Raw genomic sequence first — 12,699 nt, 5'->3', positions numbered from 1 at the left:
GATACCTATTGAGAAATCAGTCTCTAGTCATTCGTTTGGTTTTTATGGGCTCTATATCCTACGGCAACACAATTAAACGAATGACTCCACCTTCGTGCTGCATCCTTCAAAGACAATCATGTACTGAGAACAGTGCTAAACATTACCTTGGAGAACATTACAGACGAGTGTGCATTGTTTTTAAAGATAGTGTCGTATCACGAAGGTCAAAGCGGAAGACATTTTGCTGTTAAGAAAGATAAGCAACGTACAGACACTTTCAAAAAACGAATTGCTAATTCGAAATATTTCACCACTTCAGTTACGTCCGATTAGTAGTTCCTTACCTCAAAATAGTATGGGAACCATTATACCATGTATGGTGTATCAATTTTTCTTCGCAATAGCCATCTTGAGCAGAGATATTCATTATGGCTCTGCCCTAGGGGGTGCGTGGCGCGGGGAAAATTGTTGCAAACGCAGTGCTCAGGAAGGACATCTGTGGGCATCAGTCCCCTAGAACTTAGAACTACTTAAACCTAACTAACCTAAGGACATCACGCACATCCATGCCAGAGGCAGGATTCGAGCCTGCGAACGTAGCGGTCACGCGGTTCGAGACTGAAGCGCCTAGAACCGCACGGCCACACCGACCGGCCGAAGGACGGTGACGATTTCAGTTCGTGCCCTGTTGGCGTGTGGGCCGAGACGTGGCGTTGCGATGCTGTAATGTGTGACCGTTTTCCGCTGCGGATGGACTGGGCTGTCACGATGTTAGAGCGGCACCTGGGTGGAGTGTATACAGGGAAACCGGAGAGCGACGGCCATCGGCATTTGTTTAGCTATACTACTTGTGGTACGATATGTGCGTGTCCTTTTAATACCGAGATTGTGCTGTGACTTTGTCTGTCTGCAGTGGAACGAACGATGAGCATCTATTGCGTTCTATCTAGCAGTTACGATTTGTGTTCTAAAGTGTCCGACGTCGAATCCCAACAGGTAGATTATAGTGTGTTAGAAATGTTCGCCTCATTTGCGCACTGCCTAGCATTGATCTGCGAACTCTGTTCCTAGTGTAATAAGATCTTCCAACAACGTGTTTTCTCATAGCGCTCTTCAGTCTACGGAAATGGTTATTAGCTCAAGTCTTACGCGAGCCTGCCATGACGTGTACACTAATCCTGGATCTCTGTGTGTTTTAAATAGGCGATTATTTCTGTGTTCTCTACGATATTACTCCAGAGCGTGGAGTCGCCGCGGGGTGGCACCAATGGCAACCAGATTAAAAAATGTGGGTACTAACCTAGTGCGACTGAGCCAGCGCTGGAACTGGGAACGGTGTCGTACGCACTACGTTTGTATTTCTGATACCAAATGTATTGCAATTTTATGCGGTAGTTTTACTGATACTGTGAATTTTGGACGCTCTGTTTTACCACTTCCGATCCTGTTAAACTGTCCGTTGGTTCTCACAGACAATCTCTGTGTATAAAAGCCACTGCCCATTACTATACCTAGATAAAGAAATTTAGTATCTCATTGCTTAAACCTTGTGACGACATATCCCGTGTTTATGTCAACCACTTCTGCGGCCTGAAGTCCATTGGATGAGTAATGTTTGGAGCAGGTGCCCAAAAATATTCTGAAAATTTCTCTTCAACTCTGAGATTAACTTTCGTTGATTTACTGGTAGTTCTTGTGAAACGTTTCTTAATGCCTTATAACTTAAATGTTGCTTGCTGTTACGAATTTTCTATGGTCTTTCTTAGAATACTAGTTGATTGATATTGAAGCGCTATATCCTTGTTGCTGTTGACTGTTCATGTAGGTAGAAGCATTTTTGATCTTTCCAACTCTTTGGAACACGTGGCCTGTCCTAGAGTGTTTCTCGTTACTGAAAGGGCAAGGCCCATCAAAGTTTTGTAATAGCTAGACTAAATGTTTGAGTGCAGAGGCTCAGTGACTTATTGTAAAATATAAGAGAATAAAATGAAACAAAAAATAAAAGTAAAGTAAGAATTGGTCAAATTCTAAGTGGGCTAGAGTCCGCTGAATTGAAATTCTTTAAAAAAGGGGAAGAAAGTTTTAATGTTTTCTTCTTTTTAGGTGTGTAGATACCAAAGATATTATATTGCAAACAGTGCATCTGTTCAAGTACCAAGGAACGAAAAACTCGCTCTATAATAACTGTTGTGTCAATACAACTGAGAAGTTTTTTTAATTATTTTTTTATAAAAGCACTGAGTTCAGAGGCTTTCCACTTGGGAACCATGCAACCAAGCAAACTTGCTCTATGGTTAATCCTCCACCATCAGTTTCACAAACGTTTTCGAAGGAAATCTGTTAACATATCTAAGACCATTCTTCAAAATTACTCACAAACTTTTCCATTTAAATTTATTTTCTTGCTATAGGGCATGTCTCAATGTTACGAAGTGGTTTCACAAACTAGAATTACATTACAATGTCCTTCATTACACTCAGCCCAGACGCTGTATAAATACGTGCATATGCAAATTATGGATCTATAAGCTTTGACAGACTAAAATTACGCATGGAAGTCAAGGTGGTTAAGGTAACCACTCGCAACAAGCAGGCTATGCGAGCTTGAATCCCGATCCATCACAAATTAACGTGCGTCACTAGTAAAACAGACAGCTAACGTCATACTACATTAGCAATTTTTCGAACCTCTTTCTTAATATTTGCAACGGATGGTCATCGTCAAACAGTGACTGTTCCTTACGTACAGATACTGTATAAACAGAGTCATTGTGTAAATCATGTCACAGGTGATCACATATTAGAATGGTACTCGTGGCACGTGAAGACGTCATTTGATATGTACGAACTGATAATGCTACACTGAAGTTACACAGGTAATTTTCCGAAAAGTTGTTTTAGGTGCTCTTGACAAGTTTCTATACGTTTTAGGCACATCTCCAAACACATTTAGTAAACACCATAAGTGTAGGAATGTCCATTTGCACTATTTCTAAAACTGTTAATCGTTGCGTCAGACTGCCTAGTACAAGATCTTACATTCACATGTACACTAGAAAATTATGCGTCTATAGGATATTAAAGTATATCAAGTGGCAGGCAATTTTAATTAAATGATTAAAGTATTATTGAAGAGCTTTACTTAGATGTATGCCTTATGGATTAATTAGATAGTCTTCCTGTTTAATGTCTACCCAGTTAATTATTCGACGATGTCGTATGTTCAGAGTATTTTAAACAGATCACAAAATTCCAGAGAACCGACAGAGTTCGTAGCGTTGGTCTCCAGGGAATTTCGACGGTCAGCTGCAACTCCGCTGATATTCTGTGGCCTGAAAACTTGGAGTTTAATTTCGCCCACAGAAACTTCGGCGAGCGTACTAGTGCAATTACAGTACTCATCTGACTCACTGTTGTCTTTACCAAATATGCAGACTTCTCACGGATAACAAAGAGTTAATAATTTTCCCGATAAAATTATCGTGATTGGAGATTTGCCAGGCAACTTCCAGAAATCAATGACCGAATATCCTACGGCAGTACTCAACATTAACGAACTCAGATCAGTCACTTTTGGATAAATAAAAACGCTACGTACCTTGAAATTCAGATATCTTACACTCCCGCTAATAGTAGGTCTATACCTAGAATGAATCGAAATAATATCTATCGGACACCAATTGTGTCGTATAAATGACATTCAATTAATACAAGCCGTAATGGTGGGCAGCAGTAGTACGTGTAATTAACTAAATAGCTGTTAGTTACTATGTGCGTTCGTAATAGTTGATAGTCCAGACTGAAGTAAAAGTTACAGTTATTGCACAACTTTGTTGCTAGATTCACTCTCCATTATATTAATTTATTTCAGTGGGTAAACTGCGTTATAAATTGTTATACAATGCTGCAGTCAATACTGACAGACTGAGGCTTACAATATTTTCCTATAGTCTACACAGTGAGTATAGTTATAACTGATTTCTTTGTATGAAAAATTTAATTATTCTTTAACAATGTATACGCCCAGATTTTATTAAACTGTTCCGTAGAGATGGTAATCTCCATGACACCTACGACCACGTTTCAGTGCTCTTCTTTAGTACCACAGTGCACCGAGAGTTAGCTGATATGTGGGAAATATCTGGGGAACAGACAGAGGAAGCCAAAAATTTAAAAATCCATATGTTAATCCATTTTATTTTTTAGGTCACTGACAATTTGTAATTCTTACAGCCGGCCGGTGTGGCCGTGCGGTTCTAGGCGCTTCAGTCTGGAACCGCGTGACCGCTACGAACGCAGGTTCGAATCCTGCCTCGGGCATGGATGTGTGTGATGTCCTTAGGTTAGTTAGGTTAAAGTAGTTCTAAGTTTTAGGGGACTGATGACCACAGATGTTAAGTCCCATAGTGCTCAGAGCCATTTGAACCATTTAATTCTTACATGTTTACCCCGTTTCCGAATTTATGTTTTCAAGTTTTCAGTTTGGATCTAAGGTTGTTCTCTTTTCTATTCTTTTACTTTGATCGCTACTTGATGTGCTCAAAATAACTACCATTAGCTGTAACACTACCTTCTACACAGCACACTTTGGACTGTCTAGCTCGTTCCCATATTCCAGATGTTGCTGTATCTGCTTAAATACTTTTTGAACACGCTGGGGAAGAATTTAGACATTCGCAATACTTTTGAATACATTATCTCCTTCAGTTGCACCCAACAATAAAAATTCTGTGGACTGAGATTAGGAAGTCGAGGAGGCCAACACCTTACTTCCCCAAAACTTATCCATTCGCTTAGCAAACGATGCTTTCAAATTGTTCTTATTTTCAGAGGAGAATGAGGTGGTGCCCCATTCTACACGACCCACATGTTTTGACGCAACTATAGTAGAACGTCTTGCAAAAAGACTTTTTTTGGAGGGGGGGGGGGAGGGGGGCACCTTCCCTGTCTTCTGACTGGTTTGATGTGGACGTTGGTCACGCTCTGTCTGATCAGATGCTGTTTCCATGTGTACTTAGCACGAGTGTCGACCGTCGCCAGTCTGTCGGTGTTTCAGTACCCGATCGCGTCAACTCCTCCGTCGTCTTCCCAAACGGCGACTCGCTTACAACTTCGAATTTAATGCCGTATTCCATCCCTTAACAGTTGATTTCACTACACCTTCCATCCCCCAGGAAAAATTTCATAACACCTGTTCCTGAGGAACTATAAAATTTTCTGTTTGCATCATCAGTAGTGCCATCGGATCACTGGTTCTGTACTTTCAGCAGAATTATGCAACATGACGTACATCATTACATCTGACGATTCGTTTTTCTCGTTGTCAACAGGATTAGGCAACATAACATAAATTTTTACATCATTTGAAGTACAGTTGGTCTTACTTTTCATTTGCAATATAGTTACTTATTTATAAACTAATTCGTCATCCTAACGCGCCAAGCATCATTGCCCAGTCTGTGCTGAAAATTTATCTTTTATCGGTGCGTAACTGTGGGGGATCTGTTATAGGGGTGAGGGAGTCATTCTCCCAAATCCTCCCTGACAGAGGCCTGGTAGCCCTTCTTAGTCTTGTTCAGCTGACGCAGGATACAGGATTTACATAGCGTCGAAAGAGACCAGCTCATTCTCCTGACAGTTCACATCAGTTTGCCGAGATGGGCTATATCTGACATGTGCGCCTGTGGCACGTTCATTTACAACGGTATTCGTTACTCAGAATCCAGCACAACAATCTGAACTGGCTATTTAACACAATTTCTTGCCACAAGTCCTACAACATCTACAGTGAACACACAGACAATACAAGATTATAATTATAAATAATATAGTGGATCCTGAGTATCCCCAGGTGGAACACTCACTCATCCACCATCCCTTAGAGGTCGTTCTTTCTTCATAGTTAATTTTATCTTGCAACTCGTCAATCTTATGCTCTTCAGCTTTCAAATAGTCCAGCTGACGAACTATATGCTCTAAAGGAAACATTACAGGTATTTCTGATATTTTCTGTTTGTCATCTTCTATAATACAACCCTACAAAAATGGTTCAAGTGGCTCTAAGCACTATGGGACTTAACATCTGAGGTCATCAGTCCCCTAGACTTAGACCTACTTAATCCTAACTAAGGACATCACTAACATCCATGCCCGAGGCAGGATTCGAACCAGCAACTGTAGCAGCAGCGCGGTTCCGGACTGAAGCACCTAGAACGGCTCGGCCACAGCGGACGGCCACCAACAGTCTACTTCCATGTTTAAGGAAGGTACTATATCTACATTACTTACATTGGTAAGTCCGCAGCTCGTGGTCGTGCGGTAGCGTTCTCGCTTCCCACGCCCGGGTTCGCGGGTTCGATTCCCAGCGGGGTCAGGGATTTTCTCTGCCTCGTGATGACTGGGTGTTGTGTGATGTCCTTAGGTTAGTTAGGTTTAAGTAGTTCTAAGCTCTAGGGGACTGATGACCATAGCTGTTAAGTCCCATAGTGCTCAGAGCCATTTGAACCATTACATTGGTAAGTAGCATACGCTGTGAATGCAGCGTGATCTTAATTCCATAGCCCTTACATTTTCCTTGAAACGTTAACTTGCCAGTACCGCGTACTGTGACGTCGGCTGTTACTTATTACAAGGAATGGTTAATCCTTCGTCCTTGAGAGCAACGAATAAGGATTCGTTCTCCCATACCTACATCTAGATACTTTCAGTCAGAATTATGTATATTTGATTGCGATCCTTAGGTACCTCTAGAACCGGCTGCAGCATTCCTGCTTCGCATCTCTCATAATCATATGTAGACATAAGCACAAAATTCTGCTTATGTATTGGATCCTTGTTATTAATACGTTTACATTTTAACTGTTCAAGACACAGGTGCTCATTCTGTTTTTGGGCTTCATCGATTAGTAAGAATTCTGTTGTGGAAGTAATATATGTAAACAATCTCTTAGTTGTATCAACTTATACAGGTAAGGGCCATAACTTGTGTATAGTTCACTTCTTGCTAGCCACTTGCGGTATATTTAGATCATAGCTTAAAGTAATACCGGCTAAAAGTGCATACAAATCTATAAAAAATAGCAGTTTGTAAGCCTGGTCCTCAGTTAGCACGATGGGGAATTTTCATATCCCCTTTAATTAACTCTACGTACCTCACTACCTTTACCGGGTTTATTAAGTGAGGGTATAGCAACCCTTTTTGTGCATTCACTTGGGACGTAATTATCAAATCATATTCACTTTCCAATTCATTAAACATCACTGTTAACTGTACCAACTGTTCAGTTACCTTTATCAGAATTAAGGCTTGCTGTAACTTTTTAGACGTATTATTTTCGTAATCTGAACATGTTTACTTATCTTTTGAATTCCTTCAGCGATTATTTTCTCATGCTTCGTGACCACACTGACCGTCTGATTAAAACTCGATAGAGAGGCCATCACTATTGTCACTTGGTCCTTGGACAGCCTTTCCCGTTGCTGTTCCTCCAGTACATGTGTCTTAGCCTTGAAAAACGACGCGTCCTCCTCATCTAAAGTGCCAAACAAAATCTTACTTGCTTTACCTGCAAAATTCAAAATTCCTCTTTTCCGTGTGACGGTTTCATGCCTCCCTAACTGCCCAATTAATTCTTTAGCTCTACTTATTTTTTCTACATGCCACATTACGGCTTGCTGTGCACGTTCATACTGTGGCCAACTTCAATCTATGTAGTCTCGTTGCGCGGGTTGACACCGCTACGTTCGCGGCTTAGCGAGTCTTGTCAAACTTATCATGCAAGTCCTTCAAGTTAAAATAAGTCACTATGTTCCAAGTAGTACTGTATAAACTAACCTTTGCTTGGTTGTCATAATAAATCCCAGGTACGCCTAGAAGAACTGCGTGAAGGAACACAGATAACTGTTAAAGCCACAAAGGAGACAGTTTATGGGAACAAAAATAGATACCTATTAGAATTGGAGAAGTGTATCAGAGCATGAGATTGGAATGGAGAAGTAATAGAGTTGTTCCCACTACCAAACATTCTACAGCGGTTTACGGAACATTTTTTTATGTAGAATGTTGGCAGGTGATAGAGTTGTCGGGAAGCAGGAGAGAAATATTTGCTGGAGTTAGTAGCTGACATGAATTTAACTAAATCTTACAAAATGCGACGTGGTCGCGGATTAAAGCGATAATCCTAGAAGTGTAAAATGAATTTCTTTTATTCCCGCCAATGATCACAGAAGTTTCGGTAGTTGTACTACCGGTTTCAGTAACCAACGACCATCTTCAGATTTGCAGCAATACTCGCGAAATGGAATACAACGATTGAACAGAATGACATTTTCGCTCTGCAGTGGAGTGTGCGCTGATATGAAACTTCCTGGCAGATTAAAACTGTGTGCCCGACCGAGACTCGAACTCGGGACCTTTGCCTTTCGCCTGCAAGTGCTCTACCATCTGAGCTACCGAAGCCAGGCTGTGGCTAAGCCATGTCTCCACAGTACCCTTTCTTTCAGGAGTGCTAGTTCTGCAGGGTTCGCAGGAGGGCTTCTGTAAAGTTTTGAAGGTAGGAGACGAGATACTGGCAGAAGTAAAGCTGTGAGGACCGGGCGTGAGTCGTGTTTCGGTAGCTCAGATGGTAGAGCACTTGCCCGCGAAAGGCAAAGGTCCCGAGTTCGAGTCTCGGTGGGGCACACAGTTTTAATCTGCCAGGAAGTTTCAACTACTGAATAGATTTCGTCTCAGAACAATAAAATCTGCCATAGTGACATTGTGATACAACATACACAAATCCAGCACAGCATTGTCGCACACAGTTAAAATCTGATGTAAACTAGGCCAGTATGACACAATATCAGCATACCATCGTCACACATAGCTAAAATCTGATGTAAACTAGGCCGAAGTTCTGCCAGAGTCATACTGTCTCTATCGCCACGGATCATCACAAACTGATTTGCAGTAGTCACTACATATGTTTGTACTGTAAGCTCATTAGATGTCGCTACTGTAAGTCTACAAGTACTCGTCAATTATAAAAGTTGTACTCCATACAATAAATAAAGAGCACTCCTCAGTTATTGCATTTTACACAATACAATTTATAACTATCGTATCTTTTAATATCAGTGAAATTGTGTCTCGTGTAACTGTATGTATTAGAATGGTGCAGACATAAGTAAAAATTTGGAAATCTCTGGTTCAGATCATCTGGATCTGCTTGGCATCGACGTCACAAATATCATAAATTATTTCCTTTACGGGTGCTAGTAAGCAGCATCGGTGCATAGTTCGCGTTGCAAAGCACCGTGATTCCTCGTCCCGTGTTCCATAGCCAAACATACTGAGCAGTATTGGCCACAACGATGGCCGCGCAGCTGTCAGTGAGCACCCTTCGCTTTTAAGCGACGCCCGTTTTCGTTTCTGTTGGTACAACTGCCTCCAGGGAATCACCGACGGGACAACCGAGCCCATGGACACACACACACACACACACACACACACACACAGAGAGAGAGAGAGAGAGAGGCAGACAGACAGGGACAGACAGAGAGAGTAGTTATGGACGCTCATTGAACTTTACGGCAGCACGTACAGTGTAGCCGAGCTCAGAGTAACAGAACAGTCCCCAGCTGCGCAAGCGATCCCTGTGCCGGTGGCGTAGGATAGCACTCCCGAAACACTCACTACGGCAGCCCCCTGCGGACATCAACACGCCCTGCCGCGCTTTCGGGGCTCCCTTGATTTATGACTGGTTCCGCGCCGTGCCGTAACGTAAATGTGATAGCGGGAAATGTGTTTTGCCGTTTACATCTGTGGCATCCCAGTCAGACGGACGCAAACTGATGACAATTCAAAAAACAGGGAACACTTTTGGGGGTTTTCAGTGTTCGTCGCTTCACTAGGGTGGCAACTACAGGAATGTGTTTTGTAGACCTTACAGTCTCGAGTGTAGTCTCATGAACGCCTTACACACATTTGTTATAAATTATAGATATTTAAATCCTCTTTGATGGTAATGCTACTATCGTTTACACTGTTCTTACGTGCTGTACTCCCCGCGACATGCTGGGTGTGCGGACCGCGTCATCCCGATGCTCGGCTGCCTCGACATAGCTCGGTGCTTCTCGGAAGTACCAAGTTCAGTGCGAATTTCATTTAGCACTGCAGTGTGGTGTGGCATTTTTCGGTCGGCACAACTCTCTTCATTTCGGAAGATCCGTAGTGTCTGTTCTACTTTTGCTATTACTTTCTGGTACGAAGAACGCTCGCAGGTCAAGTGTTTAACTCTGCCGGAGAGTTAATTTGATGATCAATTGAAAATCTTGAATTTGCACGAAATATAATGTGATTCGGGAATAACTGGCTAGGTTTCTTATCTTCGCCACCGTGTCAGATTCGGATGCCTTCAGTACGGCAATATTGTTTCCACTAAAAAATCGGACTTCAGAAATTCAATAGCAAGTAGGTCATCAATAATTAATAGAATACGTTACGATCGCAGTGAGACAGCCGTAATGGTGGCTAAGCCAACTTCCTCCAAGTTAGTTGTTACCACTCGTGCATTAAGACTCTCCTGCAGTTCGATACAAAACCTGATAACATACAAAATGTATGTTGTTGCCATGAAATAGTAAAGTATTATACAAAGTGGCAAAAAAATTGATGGTTATTATTGTTCAAACGCACTCCCCTTAACAAATATGTCCTAACGGGGTACGACCAGGACTAGAAAAGGTGATGAGTGACGTAGCAGGTGTATGACGTCAGGCAACAGACGACTATTCATTTGGCAAAGATAGTCCTGTTAGCCACCACATTCATCCAAAGTTTTATCGATATCACTTCATGATTTTATGTTTAAGCCCGCAGGTTCTTTTGTTATTACAGATCAGATATTCCACAGTCATACTATATTATCTGAATGAAAAACAAATATAAGTTTCGTTTAAACAAAAATCGTGAAGGAAATATGCTGCTGTGTCTCAATAATTTTGTTGTTTACGTAAAAAGAGACAGCTAGTGATCTACCAATCACAAGCCATTAAAACAATGAGAATGACAAAAGAGAGGGATCAGATTGCTCAATAACTATTATGCAGTTTTATAATCGACGGATACTGCTAACTCGTTATGAACCGAGTTTACAGTACCATACAGAAAGTGGTCTCGTACTATTAGATACGTTGATTCCTGTGTCCTGACTAGTTTGTTATTGGTGAGTGTCTTAACCAAGGTTTGTAAATAAACAACATTTTAATACTTCTGGTTCTTGAGGTGCTTTCTATTTGCAAATGGATGCATACGCAGGCCAACAGCGTAATTAAGTTGTTGCTTCTAGATCTCAAATCTTGCATCTGTTATTACTTCTAGGTGTATTTATCTTGGTGGAAATGGGCCTGGTTAACAGATTACATCTCTTGCAACTGTCTGCTAGTGATCTCTTATTTTATTCTTATTGTGTTACATTTTGACCATATCTACTATATTTGATTACATCTCTTTTTGCCACAGTCCCTCATCCCCTGCATTATTCGCCCCAATGCTCTATCGGTTATTACTTCTTAACTACTTCCCCTCTTAATGAGGTAATGACTATGGCCGTTGGCGGCGTCTCTGTGTGCTAATTTGTCTGACAGTACAGGAAGTACTTTCTGTCTGGGTTTATTTATTATGGGCTGCCTTAATTTTTTAATTAAATATATTACAAAAATGCGTACCTTTCTATGTAGTACCAACTGAAGGCGCTGCTTTAACGCCGGGAAACCGTTGGTGCGAATAAATCATCATTTATCAACTGGTAGCGGTTTTATTTAAGTTCAGTTTACCATGAATTTCAACGGCTGTGGTTGCGAAAGTTATGAAGTTTTATGTCACTATAGACAAGAAATTGAAGATATATTTGACAATGAGAGGACAAAAAATTAGAGCCATTTGGGATTCGTGGTTCTATACATCAAGACACGGTTTGTTCTAGGCATGCAGGAATGGAGCACATGAAGAATTTGAGTACGAATAGTAAAATTTATGAAGTTTTAGATGGTACAATGAAGGCTTTCACGACCGTATGTTTCAGCTGCCGAGAATTCTTCCGGGTTGTGTGGCCGTGGTGCATGGAACTCTTCTATCCCTGACGTTTCGTCCAAAACTACGTTGGACATCTTCGGAGGTGCTCCTGGTTGTGCTGAAACGTCAGGGATAGAAGAGTTCCATGGCCCACGGCCATACAACCCGGAAGAATTCTCAGCAGCAGTTTTTGATGGAATTCAAGAAAGAGCGTGGAGAATTGATATAGTACTGGAAAGTATGTTGCATAAGAGAAGGAACATGCCCGGCGTGATTTTTCGATTTAAACACGGGTAGCGGGAATATCCTCTCAAGTGAATGTACACATCAACTGTCTGGGCTTTTAAGATATTGCAAAAATTTGGTCATTTTACATTCGATGTTTTGTCAGTGTGAAATTTCGTTACGAATCCGTCTTCTATGAGAAATACACATTTTTGATCCAGGATATAATTTCTCTTCCAGTTGATGGTGGCTGAAATAAGCGAAACCTGCCAAGAGTAAATTTATACAGCTGGTGGCAAAAATGCTTTCCTGCAAATAACTCCAAGTTGTTCGGAGGTATAACACTGCCACAGTATTTTATAACGTGTTTTATAACCTTGTAAACAATAATGACCGTAGCAGAATCAGGCTCTCTACGAGTTATTATAACTAATAAAAAC

Source organism: Schistocerca piceifrons, chromosome 7 (assembly GCF_021461385.2).
Source record: "Schistocerca piceifrons isolate TAMUIC-IGC-003096 chromosome 7, iqSchPice1.1, whole genome shotgun sequence".
NCBI lineage: Eukaryota > Metazoa > Arthropoda > Insecta > Orthoptera > Acrididae > Schistocerca > Schistocerca piceifrons.
Note: the sequence above shows the minus strand (reverse complement) of the source record.